Source organism: Hetaerina americana, unplaced genomic scaffold, assembly GCF_022747635.1.
Source record: "Hetaerina americana unplaced genomic scaffold, ioHetAmer1.1.p SCAF_16, whole genome shotgun sequence".
In the NCBI taxonomy this organism is placed as follows: Eukaryota; Metazoa; Arthropoda; class Insecta; order Odonata; family Calopterygidae; genus Hetaerina; species Hetaerina americana.
In genome coordinates this window covers 3,442,845-3,464,833 of record NW_027286719.1, presented here as the reverse complement: position 1 = coordinate 3,464,833, position 21,989 = coordinate 3,442,845, and the positions used below count along the sequence as shown (strand labels likewise).

Below are 21,989 nucleotides of genomic sequence, written 5' to 3'. Positions count from 1 at the left end.
GCAAACACGTTACACCTGCGTGCCTTTAAATGCACCACGAGTGTTTTGATGAGGGTGGGTAGATTAGCTTGATCACCATTTTGGGTGAACAATGGCACATATGCTATTTCTTGAACAAAAATCAGGTATTGGTTGACATAAACCCCTAATTATTCAAATGAAAACTTAATTTAACTGGATGGTCAAAAAGTTCAGGTACCTGCCTGACATGCGGGAGATTTGTGACCCGAGTCCTGCTCCTCACAAAACGTTGCTCGGAAAAATATGCACTTCTAACTTCCCCAGCCAACCTTCAAGTTAACTGTTTCTGTACTCAGTATTTCTTTCCCTCTGATCCTAAACCCTGAATTTACATGTTTACTTATAAAAATATTGAAGGATGTAATATTTAGCATAGGCACTAACAGATGGTTTCGCAAATGTAATACTGGCCAATGAAGATGGCTTACTGTGGGTGTGATGCAAGATTATCCTTAGGTAAAGAAATTTAGGTGTCCCTACAAGCATTTAACATATTATTTATATTTTTTATATTTGTATGCATACAAGATTACTCCTCATAACGGCAGAGAAAGTTACTTTAATTTCAATACAAAAAATTCATTTATCAGATTTTAGCTTCGGTGAAGTTTTCATTCATCTATACCGAACGTCAATTGGTATTTCATGCTATACAGATATACTTGCGAGATCAATGAGCAATTCCTAAGCTATAATGGAAGAAATTACTAGTTTGCTTAGTTTACAGTTTTAATTAAGAAAACCTTTCCGAATTTAAGAAAGATGCTGGCAATATCACAAACATTCTCATACTGATAACTAAAAGTACAACCCAATTTTCTACATTACTCTTGAGCATGTATGATGCAGTATTCGCATCACACATATGCAAATAGATGATTTTGTAAATTTTGCCAGAATGTTTACAAAAGATGGTAGAAGAGATGAAAATATTTAAAGGCATGAGAACGCCGGCAGGAATGTTGGTAGAAATGTACTGAACAATTAATTTGGCATTTCTATAAATCTGAAAACGTAATCTAGAACACAAAAATTTTGCTTCTAATAGTGTACACAAAATGAAGTGCTATACTCATTTGCTGTATGTGATCAACATGAGGAATATTCCCAATAATTAGAGAAAAAACATTTCATGGAAAACACATATTCCAACATTTTCTTCTTAGGCCTTTAGTAAAGATTTTTATTATTTCACTTTGAATATCTTTTTCAAGATAATATGAGTCTCTCTTAATAATTCATCATGTGAACTTGCTTATTCATTTCTGGATTCAATCCTGCAGGAAATTAAAAAAATCTATTTCCAAACAGAGCGTCACGCCTGTTATTCATAATGATAAATTTTTTAATAGCTAGCGTCTGAACTAAAGGTAGAGAGTGGTTCTAATGCCTGCATAAAATGATCAATTTATATTGAATTAAATAATACTTAGCTGTACGTAAAAAATCAATTGATGTAAATACGCTTTCTTTGCTTATGACTACTACAGGTGACCCCACATCTTGTGCTCTCAAGCTATCATCTAGATTGGTATGTCTGTCTTGATGAGGTCAAAGTGACCACATCTATATAATATAACCACCATCTATCAGCCTTTTTCAATTAAGATTATACATACGTAACTAATTTCAATTAGATAATGACTTCAAATTTTCTGATCTACATTACTTTTTTTAAAATTATAATGATACACCTTAGTATTGCATAACTTATGATATCAAGTTGAATAACGATAGACATGCTACAGGACACGAAACAGCAAGGACTATCACTACTTTCTCATTCAATACATATCTTTTACAAAAATGAAAAACATTTCATCATGAACGATAGTAGCAGTAGCTTTAGTGGAGGCAACCAACAGCCAAGGTCATTTGTGCCAATAGGGATGGATGGGAATGGAAGAAGGGTGGAGAGAAATCCAGCAATAGCCTTAACGAAAGGTTCCAGGGGGTCCACAGTTTAACGTCCCATCTAATAGAGGGCGGGTACTTTAAGTACTCTCCACAAAACACCTGAAGTTAGGATCGGGATAACACTGAAAAAATCTGCCTCCTCCAGGATTTGAACCTGGACTCTCTGGGTGGGAAGCCAGTACATTAACAACCCCACCATCCAATTAATGATATACGCAAATGTATGAAAAATTATATTTCATTTCCATATTATAGTTAGCCATGATCTAGATGCTGATGCACTGCCTAAGAAATGTGGTCATTATGCAGCACACTCAACTGCATTTTCATACCATGTGACAGGCTAAAACAGGGGTGGGGAAGCTATAGCATGCGTGCCAGAAGAGGCACGCAGAGCTGGAAGGGTGCCACGGGCAATTCCACCGTAATCACTTGATGGGTTAGCACGGGAGTCAAGAGCATATTCTTATTAAGTAAAAAAACTTCGACACTCAATTGTCAAAAGGTTTGCCATCCCTGGAGTATAACAAAGTGCTGACCTCCATACCAACTGTACATAATAGAATTACCACGTACTATGTACATTACTCATGTAAAGGTGGGCCCATACATTTTATATAGAATTTCCATTTCTTCACCTATCTTATGTAGAAGTCGACACTAGTTCTTTGTAAATACATTGATTATAAATAGTGAACTTTTGTCAATTGCATGTTAGCAAGTAATGAGGACTAAAAGATACATAATTTAACACTTTTAAAAGGAATTATCAACTAGTAAATAACCGATATTCATTTTGATTATTTCAATGCATTGGTATAGTCATCAATATTGAGATTTTATAGTGGTTTCCAAAATTCACTGCCAGTGAGAGTACTGCCCAAATGGTACCGCTACAATGGTTTGGTTTACCACTATACTGTATCAAACAAGCAGCAGTAGTTCTTGTGGTTAGAGATTCATAACTGTGATGTCACTTCTACATGGCAGTAATGGCAATGATTTCTGGCATGTAACCTTGCATAACATATGTTTCAAATTATTAAATAACCTCGTGTATAGTTCAACCCTTCATTTTTTTCAATAAAATTTTGTAATTAAAGGTTGACCTATACATATATATATATATATATATATATATATATATATATATATATATATATATATATATATATATAAATAAAATATACATATATATATAATATACATATATATATAATATACATATATATATATATATATATATATATATATATATATATATATATATATATATATATATATATATATATATCCCACAATTTCAAGAACAAGTATGGGTTAGTCTTTATCATGAACATCAGCATGTTTATGAAATACTTCACTAAGAATGAGGACACTGGCAGATTCCCTGGTAAATCTTTTTGTTCACTCTTCTGCAAAGATAAAGTGTTCCATTAGGTACTCCCAAATTCTGTCCAGCTCTATTATTTCCCTAGATGCTCAAAGTCTTGGATGGACTTTCTTGCATGCAATAAATAATAAATGACACACTTGGGCTATAACGAATTCAAAGCTGTTCCTATAAACCAAACACAAGGCCATAGGTTGTGGAGTGGACAAATGATAAGTACTCCCAATCTTTCTCAATGATGGAAAATTCTCTCCATCAGTTGTTTGAGAAAGAAATATTTTTTCGCTTCACTCTTAAGTTGCACGAAGGGCCTCGGAACAAGTAACTTTTCTCTATGATGAACAAACTTGTGTATCCTTCACACGTTTCTGGGGTGAACAATACCCTACTTTGGCTCCCGGAGCATTTACTACTATAGAATTGGCAGAAAACTACAGCAAACCCAAACTTGCATACGTAAAATTCCATCATACTTGGGCTCAACCTTATCAAACACCTCCATCAATATCCAAACTATCTCACTTTCATTTTTTCCTCATGCAGCTGCTTTGAGGCCACCCCAAAAAAATTTCCAAGCCCACCACTTCCCTATTTCATGCAACACAACATTTCCTGGATCCACACATTCCATGTATCATGCAAAACATTTTTCCATCTTGCCAGTCAATAAAAGTGCATGTCCTCCTCAGAATGTTGGATTCAGAGGGAAAGCAGACATTTTGGTCAGTCTGGGTGCCAATGATTAATTATATGGGCCCAAAAATTAGGGTTACTGCAGCAAGGGAAAAGGTCTCCAAATCAAAAGAGTCAAAGCTCCACCCTCAACTATCAACCTTATCTTCAAGTTGATCACTGAGGATTTTTTATGTCCAATGCAGTTAGCCATCCGTTCTTCCAATCATGCTTAAAGAAGATTTTATTGAATGTTATCTACCATAACCCTAACACCACATGATGACTTGTATGTGATCAACACTCTGTGCTTCAATCCACTCTTCAGAATCCAAAGAAACAGCAAGAGATGCTGCAACAGCAACCTTTAATGGAGTCATCCGTTAATGTGCATTTCAAAGCGACAAAATTTCAGTGTAAAATTCATTCGCCTTGACCGTGATTTTCACACCCTTGTCACAGGATACTGAATCACTATCGACACTTTCACGTTACATAAATGAGCCCTTTAATGTTAATTCACTATTTTATCAAATTGAAGAATAATTTTTGTAACCTCCCAGTAGACAGGCAGAGCCACATTCATTAACAATATTGCTCCCTTGAAATATATTAACTTAAATCTTAGTAACCACATGGGTGTCTGGAGTAGGCACTCAGATTTCAACACAAATTATGCTAATCACTAACAGCATCTTTTTATGTGGTTATTAGCTACCACATGGCAGATAAATATGAAAGAATGGAAGAGAATATTTCCACCATATTATATTATCGACAAAGCTCATGTCAGAGAAATTTGTGGAGAAAATGACAATATCAAAACCCAGATTTCTATTAAAATACAAGGATTCTGAAATGAGGACACATAGTAAAACCAAACCTACATGGCAGATAAAGCTGAAATATTCATGGTAGTAGATCCCTATTCTACAGTAAGTTAGGAGTCTCAAGTATTATGAGCCACTGAGTTGAGCAAAAACATAAGTGACCACAAAACATTATGAGAACAGAAAGAGATCACTCATTTACATGGTTACGTCAATAAATAACCTGATAAAATAAATGAATTAAAATTTTTGCCTGTGTGTTTTCAGTCGTAATATTTAAGACTGCAGTGGCCAATAGAAGACTTGGTTTATAATGTAGTAAAAATTGCATCCATACCTGGACCCAGTCTTTAAAGTGGGAGAGAGAGACTCCTGACAGGAAACTATTATTGCATGCCTCTATTCTCATCTGATTCTTAACTAGTTCAGGAAACCTAAAACGTTAGCTCTCTCGATGTCAAAAGATGAACATCAGCTAACCACCATGCTAAGCTAAGCACCTAAAGTAGAGTGTGAATTGACTCATTCCAACACATTTACAACTACAAATATAAGTTGTTTCTTAAACTCAGTAAACTCTCAATTATCCATGCTAATGGATAATTGAAATGATGAAGCACGGACAATTGAAATACACCGATAACAGAAATATGGTTAAAAGATGTTCTTATATGAAGGGAAATATATGAAGATTCTTTTTCACTCTGCGTGATTATTTTTTTAGCGTTAGAGTACAATTTTTTTCCATTATTCAGTCATTTCTTTAAGAATAGCATTATAGTTTTAACAGAACAAAACTATCATAAAGTGAATAGCAGAACACATTTCCCTCAGAAAGCTAAACCAAATCAGGAGTGAAAAAATGGCTAGGATAAACACATAGGATAAATGTTAAAAAAGGATTGCTGACATGGATTCATATTCATCATAAAATATTGATTTAAAAAATGCTACGTAGAAAGTTAATGACTTTTTTGTCGCATGGTAAAAATATGTTTTTGCTCGCTTTGAAGGAGAATATGGAATTCACATGGCTAATGGATGTGAGGGTAACAATAATGACAAAGTTTTAATTAAACCTTAGATATTAATGATAACATAGGATTTAGTGAAATTAAAAACTTTAATTAAAAAGAAAGCTGTGGTATTTCAAACTTGTATTTTTTTTTAGGTATATTGAAATTTCAAAGCATTTAATTATCTTTACAAGTGTAATTTTATTAAAATTTCGAGGTGCTGCGAAGAGAGTAAAAAGGATTATTTGCAAAATGGATAATCCATACACAGATACTCAGGAGTTTACTGTGGTTAAATTCAGTGTAATCTGGCCCTAATTTCCAGTTAACTATTGTTTTCACAGCTGAGGAGGAGATGGCCAGTGAGCAAATATGAAATGTCTGCGTGGTCATGAGCATTTTCAAAATTATTAGAAATGGTCACGGTTAAAACCATATACATGTAGTTATATACATGTAATAAGTCAAATATTTTTCCTCCCTCAGCCATTTATGTTCCATTGTAGCACTTAGTCATTCAACTTAAATGAGAACATTAAAGTCAACATTTTAGGGCACTTGTAATAACTTGAAGGAGGCATTTCTTAATGAATAAACAAAACAGATGTTCGATTTCCTAACAAAATTGGACCTCAAACAATCCCTAAACCTAGGGAAAAAATGGCATATTCTTTAATTTCATCATTAACATAACATGGAAACATGAGACTTTCTCTAAAATAGGATAGAAATTGCAGCAATCACTACTTCAATTTTCTACTAATATATTTTTTGGTTTTTTTTGGCAACAATTCACTGTTTGGGAACCAGATTAAACTTCACTGATACTTCAAACATTTATTTCTAAACAGATCATTGCCTTTCCTCCCAAAAGATGTCTCCTGGGAGGTCACTGTTTCAGCTGGAGTACGTATCACTGAACTAATATCCTGATGTGAAAGTCTTTTTTCCCGGTCACTCCCATGGAGTCACTTATTTGGGATAGCTGCTTATCCTGTAGATGTGCCTCCAGGTGTACGTTTTGCTGCTTCCACTTGTGCTTCATCACAGGTTACTTTACTTCTCAACCATGATGTTAAGTCACAGTAATAATGTCCTTTTTCATTCCCAATTATGAGGCTAACTTCAGGGGTGTCAGAACATGAAAGGGTTGATTGTGAGAGGGAAGGTTTGGCTGGAGATCTATCCATTCCTCTTAACTATGAAACTAATTACGCTTTGCTAAAATGATGGGGAGGAATATTTTCTTTCTAAATTACCAACAGTTCAGAATGTCTTGGCTATAAATGATCAAGGTCCCTTGAGATTATAAGATTTAAAAATGACATTTATAATTGATTAACTTTTCCTAACATAATTAATGTACTGCACCCAGTGAAATAACCCATTTATTTCCTCCAGAAATGCAAATAGAAGAACATTTCCATAGAATGAACTCTGAGCAGCTTTAATTCATGCTAGGTCAATAACTAACCACTGAATTTCCCCAGTATAACTGATAACAGTGAGTTCCATTTACAAATCCTACTGTGCTTTTGTCACTGGTGCTATTTCTAGTCATTTCCACAGTGCTTTGTAAACATGCTTTCACTGCAAAGCTTAGGGAATATATAATGAAGTAACATAATACAGTTCCATTTCCTTTAAAAGTATAGAAATGGTAAGCACCTACTTTTATGAATTTCTCATTTATAAGTAAATTTGATTTTTTTAAACTATTAAATGGCCAACACTTTCTTGAGGAACCAGCTGAAGTAGACATTGGTCCAAGTTTGGCCCTGGCATTATTTAAGTGCACTGGACTTCAAATACTACAGCTACAAAGGTCTAAAAGAACTCTTTTAATGTTTATGGGCCATATTATTATTGTCCATATCTAGGATGTATATATGCTGAAACACACAGAATGCGTTCTGAAAGTAATACAATTATTTTTTAAAAGTAGTTAATTGAACAGATTTGCACAAACACTTAAAATGCTTCAAAGTACTGTCCTTGGGCCTCTTCATATTTTTTCCAGCAACTCTGCCATGACCGATGCGCACCCAGGAAGGCGCCTTCGTGGACCTCTCGCAAGGTCTTCGTCATGGCTGATTGGATCTCTTCTATGGACGAAAAGCAGGCTCCTTTCCGGGCTGCCTTGATCCGAGGGAGCAAAAAGAAGTCTGCTGGGGCGACCTCAAGACTATAGGGTGGGTGGGGTAGCTTTGGCACTTGGTGTTAGGCCAGGAACTCGCTGACTCTTATCTTGTTGTGGCAAGGCACATTGACGTGATGGGAGTTGCCAAATAGCGGAGATGTCTTTCCTTGTCCTGATGACCCTTTTTCGGAGTCTTTCCCACACATCCACGTAATGAGCAGCATTAACTGTCTGTCCTTGAGGAACAAACTCCTTATCGACCAATCCTTTACCGTCAAAAAAGACAATGAGCATTGTTTTCACTTTTTATTTGCTCATTCTTTCCTTTTTGGGCTTGAGGGACTGGTCGGTGTGCCACTCAGAGCTTTGGCATTTTGTTTCTGGGTCATATTCAGAAACCCAGGTTTCATCACCAGTGATGATGTTGTCCGAATGATCAGGTTCATTTTCAATACATTGCCAAAATTCACTTGAAATTTCCACTCGGTTGGTCTTTTGGCTGTCTGCCAAAACCTGGGGCAAGAGCTTGGCGCACACTTTCCTTATCGCTAAATCGCAAGTAACAATGAGAGTAGACGACAAGTTCAGTTCATCGGCAACCATCTTGATACTCAATCGATGGTCAGAGTCCAATAAAAGTGTCGAACAAGAGCCACATTGTCGTCCATTTTGCTGGTTGATGGCCGCCTGGAGCGTTGTTTGTCGTGAACATCTTCCCGGCCCTCCTAAAGGCCTTTAACAACCTCGAAACTTATGAGGAGAGAGCAGAGTCCTCGTAAGCCTCACGAATCATTTTGTTCGTCTCTTCCAGAGATTTATTCAGTTAAGCACAATACTTAATTGCATAACGTTGCTCGATCACCGATTCTCTTTTTTTCGTGACACGGTCGGCAAGCAGAGGTTCGCAGTAACTGATGTCCTGCCGCTTCTACAGCTTGAATACACTGAGATCGACTTTGCGGCAAAGCTTAGCGTCTCCCCTACTTACTCCAAGTAAATCATTCCCACTGTGACCAAAAGTGGCACGGGAAATTAAATTGCATTACTTTCCCAACACACCCTACATAATATATACATTTTGGTGTGCATTGCGCAGAGCTGTGATGATTTGGAAAGAATATCCATGGCAGTAGCAATAGTCATGATATTAAGCATTAATGAGTCTGTATCCAAGACAAAATATACAGTACAAAATACATAAACTCATATTTTCCTATATATTAATTATACAGTTAGAGTTAGCAAGTCCATTTGTTCTTTCATGGGAATCACCACTTAACCACTCTCACCACATACCTTAAAAGTTTGATCATGCTTTAACTATTGTGTGGGCAAAACAAACACGGTACAAGGAGTGAAATACTTCAAACAGCTGACATGGACATTAAAGCCTCATGACCTTCCCATTGAAGGGCCCAACACCTGGACACCTGGTTCAGTGGGCCATAGCCACATGGTTAAGAGAATGATAACTGGGATCCACACACAAGGTTTGTATAATTATTATCAATAACAATATTTTCCTGATGTGTGCATTAAGTGCTGAATTCAGGCCATCGCTTAAGTGTGCATGATCTTATTGGCATTGATAAGATCACAGTGCATGCCATTATCACTGAAAATTTGGCATTGCCAAAGATCTGGGGTTAGCTCTCCCAAAGGTCTAGACAAACGACCAAGAGCAGTCAAGTGTCTGCTTGTGGGGACCTCCTGCAACAGCATCATGACAATGCCCCAACCACCTCACAGTCCTGACTTGGCACCAGCAGACTATTTCCTATTCCCAGAAGTAAAATCTTCCCTCAAAGGACACCATCATGGGTTTCTAACTGCTGTCAAAGAAGCTTGCATGCATATCCTTAAGGATCTTCTGGAATCCGCCGTACAGGGAGCCTTTGAGTCATGGAAAAGCCACTGGAAAAAGTATGCCAACGCTCTGGGGGTACACTTTGAAGAATTAAGAGACATTGTAGCAATTTCTTTAATAAATCTAATTCTCTGAAAATTTTCCCTATACTTATTATACAAACCATGTATTCTGACGCCGAATAGAACCTAATTTTTTATACAAGAGACAAAACTTTTGAATACTCTGGAGTAATATATCTGCATCCTATTTCTTATTTATAATTACCAAAGAAAAATGAATCAAACTATACACCCTGGTTTTATGTGCCCATCTCATAAAATAATATGGTCAGGCAAGTCTCTACCTTTTAAATAATCTTCTACCGATTTTATAATCAATATGAATTTGGTCGTATGGTAATGATCCTCAGAATTTTCTCAATTTCCAAAGCTAATATACCATTCCATCATCACACATCAAGAATTCAAAATGGCAAATCCAGGTTATAAACCATAGGAAGGAAAGAAAATGTTGATTGTCCATAATCAGAATTATGGAATGGATGCCTTTTAACTAAATACTAACAATCAACCTTGATTTTCACTGTGGGTCCATGAGGATGAGGGGTCACACTAGACCCCATCACCACAACAAAAATACCCAGGTACACACACCCTGGCATCATTCCAAAATGCCACTGCACCAATTACACAATAAAATATATACATTAAGTTTTAAACTACCCACAAATTAGACAACTTGAAGTGATAACACAGCAGTTGGCCCAGAGGTCTGCTTGGTTGGTGATGGTAGAATTCACCCAATAATAAGCCCAATGGCATGTGAAATTAACACATCAGGGTAGGGGGGCCAGTTTCTTTCCTGGCACTGATTATTATAAGCAACCAATATCCACAAAAAATTACATAATATTAAACATCATTGGCTTCTATTCACTCTCTCTAATCTAATTAGCACTTTTGATTCTAGCAATGACATCAATACATGAATTATAATTCCGCATTAGACATACATGTCTAGGAGGAAAAACCAATTCATTCCAGATAATATACAGCTCGGTTTTCAAATGAAATCTCAGAACAACTTCCTTCCAAGGGAAGAGAAGTTGGAATTGATATTTTGTTTTCTCCTTAACTGTGCACTGGATTAAATTTAGAGGCACATATGAATCGAGTAGGTAATATGATTGTTTCAATAAAAAAACTGTTTACCTAACTCTATGTCATCTATGATGCCATGTAAGTGATATATTTGCTCTATTTGGGTAAGAAAATATAACCGAATTGCATTGATTTGACAACATCATAAGACTTTTAAACTCTTCAAAAACTAGCTAGATTAGTCTTTAATACACCATATTTGAACAATTTTGTATATTTTTGCTTGATCAGCTAATAGATAAATTGCAAACATTAATTCATCATTTCATATCCTCATTTTTATTAAGTAAACCTGCGGTAGTCTGCAGATTCAGAAAGTTAATGCATTATTGATATTACGAGGGTAGTTTGAAATATTCTCAGAATCACTACCAGAAGTCAGCACTAGGGCAATGAGTTTCTTGCGTAGTAATAGGAAATCCTTTATGAGTAAACTGTGCTCTGGGAAGAGATCTGTGCAGATGCCTCTCTGTTGTTCCGTGTAATGATTCGTAAATATGGAAAAAATTGAGATTCAAGCAGCGATTAAACATTTCGTAAAGAAAGATATGAAAGAAGAGGAAATTCATGCTGACTTTAAGAACACTCCGGGGGACTCTGCACCTTCATATTCAGCAGCAAATAAGAGGATAAAAGAGTTTAAGCTTGGCTGGGACAGCTTAGATGATGATCGGCGAAATTATTGCAAAAGTGCATTAAATGGTCATGGAAGATCCCCAAATGAAAGTGTGCGAAATCCCTGAAGCCGCAGGGACATCATCAGAATGGGCATAAAACATTATAACCGTGGAATTGTATATGAGAAAATTATCTGCTAGATGGGTGCCACGACTCTTAACAAAGCATCATAAAAACATCAGAATGGATATTTCTGAACTATGTTTGAACCATTTTAAGAGCAACCAACAAGATTTTCTCTGCCAGTTTGTGACCACACAAGGAACTTGGGTGCACTACTATACCCCAGAGACAAAATAGCAGTCAAAGCAGTGGAAACATTGATTCACCACCACCAAAGAGAGCAAAGGCAAACCGTTCAGCCAGAAAGGTAATGGCTTTAGTTGTCGGGGATGCAAAAGGGTTTCCACTGATATATTATCTTCTCACTGATCAAGCAGTCACCGGACAATACTACCCTAACCTCCTGGACCAACTACAGCACAAGTAACACGAAAAAAGGCCATATTTGGCAATGGAGAAAGTCATCTTTCATCAAGTCAATGCATGCCCATACACAAGTGTCATTGCCATGGCAAAAATATGTGGCCTAAGATATGAATTGCTGCCACCCCAGTCTTATTCATCTGTTTGGCTCCATTAGATTTCCATCTCTTTCCCAAGATCAAAATTTTATTTTCCTCTGTGGGCAGAGACACTCTTAAAACAAAGAACTAGCAGCCGAAGTGGACAGGTATTTTGCAGAACTGAAGAAATCTAATTTTCGACATAGAATCAAGACACTGAAACATCACTTGACCACATGCATTAGTGTACCGAGAGACTGCAATTAAAAAAAGGTTTCACTGAGGTAAGTGGTTTATTTCTATTCCATTCTGAGATCTTTCTAAATTACCCTTGTATTAAAATGAACCACCCTACGATACATAAAACTTCAACCAGACCATGAGACCACTTCACAAAGAGGTTTATTTATTTTCTGCGCCTGCAAGGAGTGCAGTGTGGGCTCCACAGTTTCTCCCTGCCAACTTTACATTCTTTACACCTGACAGCACCTTGAAATACAAGTCTTATTACAATTTCGCATGAGTAAATAACGAATTTCATCACTTTTTGGAGCAAACAGCATGAAATCCTATGCTAAAATAAGGCTCTTATCTCTCTCTCTTACTAAAAAAAAAACCTTTCATGCATTGTTTATAGTTAAGCATGAAATGTTTATAGTTACTTTGCATTTCTTCATTCAGATGAGTTACAGGTTTACGCCTGCTTAAATTGTTGAAGAAGGCATCCCTAGAATACACTCCATCAGAATTTAATCAGCCAGACACTGAATTATTAGTAAAAACCTTTAATGCATGCAATCATGTCTGATAATAAGCATGGCTTATGGCAAAAATGAGTATTGGGAGAATCTCAGCATTACAAGTAATAATTTATGCAAAGTTTATTGGCCCATGATTTACAAATCTAATAAATTGGTAATAGCGGCCCCAACTGTGGTTGTTCAACATTACAACTGATTCCATATCTGCATAAGTGTAGAAATCATAAAACATAATCTTCATTTAATGGCCAAGAACAAATACTTCTCTTGGGCTGCCTGTTCATCATTTTTGAACGAATGTACTTTTTTTAATACGACTCCTGTAAACAGCATAACCAAGACCAAATAAAATTATATCACCAGCACACCTAACTAAAATCAAATAAAATGCATGTCACAGTCAATATGTGATGATGGCTCTAACATGATTAAAAAGCATGATTTTGCTGCCAAAAGTCTGTCAATGATCCACAGGATATTCAGATAATTATTGTCTACATGGTTTAGATGAAACATCACCGAACTACAATTTCCTACTGAAGAAAACACTCACACAATAACATATTCCTGAAAGGTAGTGGATGTAGACAATAATAACGGTGCCCAACAAAACGTATCATCCACCATTCTGACATATATTTTCACTTCAAATAAATTGGCAGCACGACGGATGTAATGATTTACTTCAATGTTTGTGCTGGTAAACTTTGATCAATGCGGGTTAGCAGATGACATTCAAGAAATACCTAGGTTGTTCACCACTTGATACCGAAAATATCAAGCAATAGCAGGGAATGAAGTGATTGAATTACTATGGGCATTTTAATTTGCTAGTGTGAGATTGTTAGTTCCACTGAGTGTTTGCACATTATTACCAAGTGCCACTCAAAACTATTACAATATGACAAACGATTTATGAAAATTATAAGTGATTGCAAAGCCATAAAAATGTATTATGAATCATCATTAATAATTTCCTGGGTGATAAGAGCTCATACCTATGATGTAAAATGCCCACACTGATGATTGCAACATCCAGAATAGTCAAAGGAATTAGTAAATAAGAATTTTTTTATGTCCGAATTGGTAATGATGTGAATTCAACGCAGCAAACAATTTTGAAGTGGTCATGAGCTCTTTCTATTTATAGGTTCTACCGTTATTGCCCAGGGAATGGCAGTCAGACTTTTAAATGTTAAGATTTTTCAAATTCATTCCAGAAGATTCATTAAACAAACAATATGAATTCACTTCTTTAGGAAATGTTGCCGTGAGCACTAGATAAGACATTATTGATATTAGCCTACACATGGAATGTGTTTTAGGATTTTGGTCATGGGCTCAACAATCGATTCCCTTCAAAACCTTATTCTGAAGACAAATACCTGTAGCACTGCTCAACCAAACAAATCCAAATGAACTTTTAAAAATTGTGAGAGAATAATGTCATCACATCGTGACAAAAATATTTCTTCAACTTGAAATCTTAATGGAGGCACTTTTACTATATTATCTCAACATTATACCGGTGGAAGAATATTTAATTAATGATGGAGATAAAATAATCAGCTATGAATAGCTACCATAATATATGAGATTTATCAATCTCCATCATCAGATAGGAAACAAATATGACCACTATTAACACATTAAAATGGACAAAATATTATGTTTTTCATTTGCAGAATATAGCTGCATGGATGCTTTAACTCCTGTTTTTGCCTGATGGTAAACTGAATTTATTAGAAGGAAGTCCAAGAAGAAATAATTATAAGATGACCAAATGTGAATATTCCTGCTCTACCATTGAACTCTTCGAGAGCTGTTGGCAAGCCTAAAATTTGGATAGGATAGTCAATGACAAGAGAGACTACCAAATGTGATGTCCTCCTGGCAATTGCTGAGTGCGTGCTAATCAAAACACTGCCCTATGATTAAGAGTGCTTATATACACTCAAATATGAACTCCTGAGGGATGAATTAGTATTACAAAACAGCATTCAATTTGAATTGATATTTACCACCCTATGTAACAATATGTAATTGAAAGTAAAATAGAGTAAAATCTCAATATTATAAGTGTTCACCAAATCTAAAACCACTCTTTGACTATTTTTGTAATGCCTCATTCACTAATTCTCGTGACTCTCAGGATAAAGCAAATTCAAAATGTAAAAAACCATTCACCTTGACTGGGATTCAAACCTGAATCCCTTGATTTTCAGCCGAGTACTTAAACCCTTCCAGCTCCTGATGCATCATCCTCTTACACTGTGGCAACGTCATTGGTTTAAGCACTTGGCTGGAAAACAAGAGACCAGGGTCTGAATCCCAGTAAAGGCAAATGATTCCCACGCATTGATGTTGATGCATTTTAATGCATAATAGCAGAAGACTTGAAGTAACACAGCATTTCCTGCAGTTCTTTGAATTTAACTTTCAGGATACTAAAGCTATTACTTCAGGTTAAATATAGGGAAACCTTGTCCGAATGTGCCCAAAATTTTTTAAATGTTTAAGGTCAAGTTTGGTTTCCGTATCAATCAATGCATTAGGAACCTCATGCTTACAATTCTGAGCCCAGAATTTAAATAAAATCTCACAACCCAATGCCGATTTTTTCGCTCTTCCCAGGTTCCATTCGTAACTGTAAGCCTAATCTTTAAAAGTACGAATTCGTATCCACTTTATCGAGCAGTCAAATTTGGCAAAAAAATTTGGTAGATTGTGATGCCGAAAATTTATACCCTTTGTCAGACAATATTTACACTGGTGAAAATGCTAGCATTTGAGAAAATAATCAAGGAGAAAGGGTAGTTGAGAGAACTTGCAGTGCCATACCATCTCATGGCAGAAATATTAGCATGAATAATTATTTTACTACCCTTCCTATTTCTAAGCTCTTGCTTTAGTGTAAGCTAATGATTGTTGGTATTTGCAGCAAAATATGTAACATATTCCAAAAGTAATGACACCACACCAGTCAGGAGGTATATTCTACTGTATTTGGAATTCACAAATCATGCTCTGCTCATTTGTGCCAAGAAAAAACAAAGCAACAATTCTATTATCAACAATGTATGTTTACAATGATGCTGAAACGAATGCGCATTAAATAACGTATTATAACAAATATGAAGCTGGTGCGGATACTATGGACGAGATGATTACCAGATACACGAAAGAACATTGCTCATTGAGATGGCTGCTTGTCATGTTTTTCAATGTTCACTATGTTAGCTGTCTGGCTAAATACATTATTTATTATGAAAATAATAAAATATTTTTAATAAAAATCAACCAGCGACATAAATGTATGGGACAGATTGGCAAAGAGCTCGTAAGACCAGCCATCGAGAACTGATAAAGAGATATAGAACGTACTACGGCCGAATGAATGGAATGAATATAAAAACCCAAAGCCGTACTCTTAAGGGCACTAATAGGTGGAATTCCACCTATTAGTGCCCTTAAGAGTACGGCTTTGGGTTTTTATATTCATTCCATCGAGAACCTATTTCAAAATATGCAAGGCGCCATGCCATTACAGCATTAAATTGCAAAGGAAAGTGTGATCGGGTGAGAGAATCATCCTCCAGCTGGTTCAAAGTCATCCAAATCCTAAGGATGCATCCAGTATGATTAAAGTTACTGGCTGGCGTTACATTTGTGCAAACAAAAAAATCAGAAAAATAGGAAAAATGAGGAAAAGTAGCAGCAATCAGCACATCCCATTCGCAATTACGCAGTATGAATTCTTGAATGTCAGCAATGTATTTATGAATAAATGTTTCTCATAAAAAGTCACCATTGAGAATCATCCCCACTTATTTCCATCAATAATTAATCAATAACAGCAATCATGACATAAAAATTGCAGTCTCTGGATAGCGGGTACCTGGTTGTGGCTCGGTTACAATACTCCTAAGCTTCTAATTTCAAGAAATTAAATGTTAAAAATTTAAGCATTTTCTGCTTCAAAAAGAGTTAAATAACTACGTTTTGGAGGTTCAGGGTAGAATTTTAATTTTTTAATCAGTTTCTATACAAAATCTACTGTTTTGGGTACCCAGTAATGAACACAAGGGTTGAGGGAGAATTTGGAATTCTCGAGGCTAATGAATGCCAGGAAACAATATTGGGGCAAAAACATTGCTTGAGAAAGTACAAACAATACAAAATATTTAAATTAAATCATTAAATACCATTGGCAATGTTTGATTTTGGGATCAAAATTTAAACTTTTAAAAGAGCCAAGGTATTTCAAATTTGTATTTTAAAAATGTATTTTGTAGTTTCAAATAATTTTGTTATCCCTATTATAGTAATTTTATGTAAAATTTTGAGGTGCTGGGAGGAGAGAATAGCAAGAATAATCCAGACACAAAATTGTGAGCTCACTGTACATGCAAGCCGGTGCAGTAGGTGCAATGGAAAATGAACAATTGCTAATTAGCTAAAATAACTCATATCCATTATTTCACAGCCAAAAAATTTACTTTTAATAATACAAATAATTTTGTTATCCCTATTATAGTAATTTTATGTAAAATTTTGAGGTTCTGGGAGGAGAGAATAGCAAGAATAATCCAGACACAAAATTGTGAGCTCACTGTACATGCAAGCCGGTGCAGTAGGTGCAATAGAAAATGAACAATTGCTAATTAGCTAAAATAACTCATATCCATTATTTCACAGCCAAAAAATTTACATGCGCAAAGAGCTGTCTATTGCATGAATATCATTTACGAGAGGAAGTTTGATATTCAATTGAAAAAAATATTTCATTCATTTAAAACCACTTAGCTTGCACTTCCTTCATAAAGTACTTTAAGCATCATATAAAACATACTGCTGCAAATGATTGATTCAAATTCTTGAAGGCATAATCATAGATTGATTCATTCATTATTATGATAGGTGTAATAACACCTGAGAGGAATTGTACTGTTAATATGGGGTTCATTTGAGGGCACACTCAAAGAAATGAGCAAAAAGAGCAGAGCAAACTCCATACACAAGGCCATGTCCACATGTGCCATGCATATTTTCATGATATTTTAGCACCCTCCAAGCCACCACTAGGGTGTGTGGCAGGAGGTGAATACTCTACAGACTAATTTTGACCCAAATATGGCCCTACCATGGTCAGAAAATTTTATCAAGATCCGTTATTGTTCGTGGAAAAAATGAAATCTTAAATCTATCTGTTCTACAATTAATCTCTCCAATATTATTGACATGACCAATATATGATGAGGTTTTAATAAATTTTCAACATCACTGCTAAAGAGAGATCCTTCCAACATCTTACAAGAGATTTAATCTGTATTTAACCTTCCCTCCACGAGTGATTCCCAGCCCAGCTCCTCTAATATTTTCGATGATAAGTTTATTATACCAATGTTTTGCAAATCTAGCTCCTCTACGCTGCACAAGATCCAATTCGGCAATCAAACCAACTTTGTGATGATCCCTTATATTAGCAGCATATTCTAAATGAGGTCTAACGAGCAAAAGATAACATTTCTCTTTGACCTTATCCTCACATTTACGAAGTACCCTTCAAACAAATACAAATTTTTTTTTCAGCTTGTCCTCATATTCCCTACATGTGTTTCGCCAAGGGAGCTCGCGAGTGAGGGTAACGCCTAGATATTTAATTGAGCCTACACATTCCATTTCGGTGTTCCCAATGCAGTAGGCGTTGTTCTAAAGGGAATCGCTCATTTTCCAAACATTCATTACTGCGCACTTTTTTAAGTTTAATTCTAATTGCCAAGTGTTGCAAGGTCATCTGATAAAGCTGCTATGTTTGCAGAGTTACAAATATCACAGTAAACTACAGCATTGTCGGCATATAAACATATCTTACTAGTGACAACCGAGTCAATATCATAAACGTAAAATAGGAATAAAAGAGGTCCAATAACACTTCCCTGGGGAACACTTGAAGTATCTTCTTCTGCATTAGAGCTAATACTATCTCTGACCACTCTTTGACCTGACCATTCAAGAAATCTTTAATCCAACCCAGGATATTTTTATATATGCCAAATACTTCTAGCTTTGAGAGTAGTTCACTATGAGGTACTTTGTCGACGGCTTTCTAACAATCTAGAAAGAACACGTCCACTGAAGCATGGCTCTCTTAAAATAAGAACATCATTAACAAAAGGAACAGGTAGTCCCTTGCAGAAAATGCGCAGATTTTTCATTAGTAACTCCTGACTAACGAGGTGTCTCACAATCGAACTGGCCACATCGAAATGTTCCATAATGAATATGATTTCTAGATGCAGTGCAATTCCCAATGCTAGTTCCTTATATATATATATGAGCAGGAATTTTATTGGGCACCGTAGATTTATTAGGCTTAGTATTTTTCAGCATACTTTCTATTCAATCATACAGCATGCGGCAACATAACTGCCTTTTTTATCAGGCAATAGCCCTTTAAAAAGGAAGTTATGTTGCCGCACCCCATACAAGATTTCAATTTTGGGCATAAGTTGGGATTTGATAAGCTATTGGAGACATATGGTGGGGGATTGGTGAAGGTGCATTGAAAGAAGGACTTTAATAAGTTAGCCTTTTCCAAATTGCTGATAACTGTTATTCTATCGCAACTGAAAAAATGTCCATGTTATCAACCACACTGTGTCAGTGAATATGTTTGCAATTTCACAGACAATAATTAATTAGTTCTATAACTCATGCAGATTTTGAGCATATTTTGTTTCATAGTTTCAAAATGATCAAACTTTGAATCCTTACACTTGTGCTACAAATTGTTATTAGAAAAACTACTGGGGTTCAAAAGAAAGCTTGAACTGAGAGCATTCCCTTGGCATTTTTCAGATGTGAAAAATTTCAACACCAATGTTTAAGTTAATAAATAATTTTTTTCAATTCAAATAAAACTTATGATCTAAAACAGCAATTTGCACACGCCAATTTTTCCACTAAAATACACTGAATATGAGTAACCTCATATTACTAACAATTTAATTCTTCATCAACTATTGCACCCACAGTGAATGGCTTGAATACTATTCTTATGCTCTCTAAGAAAGTTATTTTCCTTGAGTATGACACACATTGGATACATATTAAAAAAATTATGGCAAACTTACAAGTGATCATTTTGCTCTATTTTTTAATTTGCAAAAAATGTATGCTAGAGAAAATTGCAGCGAAAAAATTACAGCAAAACACTAAACATGTACATATTAATTTGGTAATATTTTCTCATTCCCTAAAAATCTAATCAAAGTGCACTTTGAAGAGAATTTGATTTTTCCCAACTATTGGTATAAATATTTTCTTCTAGCTTAGAATGCCACTGAGCTATCAAAAAGTTATTTATTTTTTTGAAACTTTTGAACCAGTGATTCTTAAGATGGATCATGTTGATATTGTATCTTTGTAAATTATTTAGTAAATTTAAACAAACATTTGATGTTAGGCAAAAAAATTCATTCATTATCCCATATGAGTTTGAATTAAAGTGCTTTCTACAAGATGAATAATGATACAATGCCAAAGTTTAAAAATCATTCACCCTAACCAAGATTCAACCCAGATTCCTTGGTTCTTCACAGATAGTTAAGCTATCGAGGCATCCTCTTACACTCCAAAATTTTGGGCTCTTTAAAGGAACAAAATTTTCTGATGAAATACCATACATAAAGAGTGTCTCAGGTATTCTTATTCATGTGCATTGAACCACAGTTCACAAGATTAAAGCTAACTTTTAAGGATAGGATGTTTTACCTCTGACAAATTCTAAAAAACTGCAGGAGATGCTGCAACAGTAAATTTTAAAGGAGCCGTCCACTAAGCATTTTCTTGGAATTTGTCAAATGTAAAACACCCTAGTGTTTATTGCTGGCTTTAACATTGTGGACTGCGGTAAAACGCATATGATTGTGATTACCTGTGAAATTGTATGCATGGTATTTTATCATTAATTGCTGTTCCTTTAAAACCCCCAAAATTTCAGATTGTAAGAGGACACCTGAACTGGGATAACGAGGTAGCTTAACTGGCTAAAGAATCCAGCCAGACATCCCAAGGATTGAATGCCAATCAAGGTGAATAATTTTTACACTTTGAAATTGTTGCATCATATAGTGCATTTAGTGGATCATTCAGTTAAAAGTTACTGCTGAAGTATTCCTGGAGTTTCTTAGAATTTTCCAAAGGTAAAAGTTTAAAGTTGGCTTTAAACTTGTGGGCTGTGGTGCAATGTGCATGGTTACAGACACCTGTAACATTGTACGAGGTCTGTTCAAAAAATTCCCCAACTTTTTCTATTACAAAAAAATACTTCAATAAAAAATTATTGGTCAGGGTCCCCTTAAAAATAGTCTCCTCCCCAACATATTCAATAATTCCAATGGTGTATTCACTTTTTAAAAAGGGAGATCAGGTTGATGAGCTGGCTATCGTACTGGCTTCCCACCCTGAGGGCCCAGGTTAGAATCCCGGAGGCGGCAGATTTTTTCTGTGGTAAATCCCTACTTGAGGTTCTCTGTAGAGGGCACTTTGAGTGAGTATGCCGTCCGTCGGGTGGGACATTAAGCCGTGGACCCCTTGGTGCCTTTCACTTATAGTAGGCTAATGCCAATGCCGGGTTTCCCTCCATCCTTTCCTATCCATCCCTAATGGCGCAAATGACCTTGGCTGTTGGTCACCTCCCCTAAAAACTACTACTAATTTTTGCACAGTCCTCGAATGCTTCTTCCAGAATGCTCATAGGCTCTTATGTCAAAATTTCCTCTGCCTCTGGAATGGTGGCAAATTTTTTACCTTTGAGCAAGGTTCTTAATTTGGAGAAAAGGAAAAAGTCCCACGGGGCCACGTCTGGTGAGAAGGGTGGGTGGAGAAGCACAAAAGTTTTGCTTCTGGCTAAAAACTCAAAGAGTTCTGAGACATGAATGAGTAGGCACACTGTTCTGGT

The 21,989-nt window shown here is 35.8% G+C and overlaps 1 protein-coding gene across 3 annotated transcripts in view; it reads right to left on the bottom strand.

Moving 5' to 3' along the window:
• LOC139686984 (histone acetyltransferase KAT6A-like) overlaps positions 1-21,989 on the bottom strand; it is a 161,454-nt gene that overhangs the window by 61,931 nt on the left and 77,534 nt on the right. The gene's annotated exons all lie outside the window — the stretch shown is intronic.